Raw genomic sequence first — 640 nt, 5'->3', positions numbered from 1 at the left:
ATATATTATATATATATATTATATACTATATATATATATATATATATATATATATATGTATATACATATATATATATATATATATATACGTTCATGGAAGGCTGTATCTCGTATCTGATGTATGTATTTCACTGGCTTCTGATGTACGTATTGTACAGTTGCTTCGGAATGTTTGCAACAACACGGTACGGATTTTCTAGCATGGACCGGCTGTTTAGAAGCTTGTTCATATATGTGATGGAGGAATACAAATTACACCAATAGGTATGCCTAAACTACATCTGATGACTTACCGGCAAGTGTTTTATTCTTTCGGCGAAAGCAGGGCAGCGACGGTCCTGTTATCAAACCAGAGGACATGAAGACGGCACTGCGAACATTGCAGAATGAGGGCCACTTGGTACTAGAGGGAGACTACAACCGCGTACGCATACTATAAATAGCCATGCTTCCATAAATGGTCACGTACTGTCAACAGACTGACAGATATTACACGCCCACGTATTTACTTACAATTGGATGAACGAAAATCGGACGGGTCGGACAAATACCAGACTGATCGAGAAAAAAATATTAGACTGGTTGGACGAAAATCGGATCTACGCGCACACGAACCAAGGTCCCGTATATACAGCCGAGC

This window comes from Sphaeroforma arctica (assembly GCF_001186125.1).
Source record: "Sphaeroforma arctica JP610 unplaced genomic scaffold supercont1.1660, whole genome shotgun sequence".
Lineage (NCBI taxonomy): Eukaryota > Ichthyosporea > Ichthyophonida > Sphaeroforma > Sphaeroforma arctica.
The sequence above is the reverse complement of the archived record's forward strand: the minus strand, read 5'-3'. Positions refer to the sequence as shown.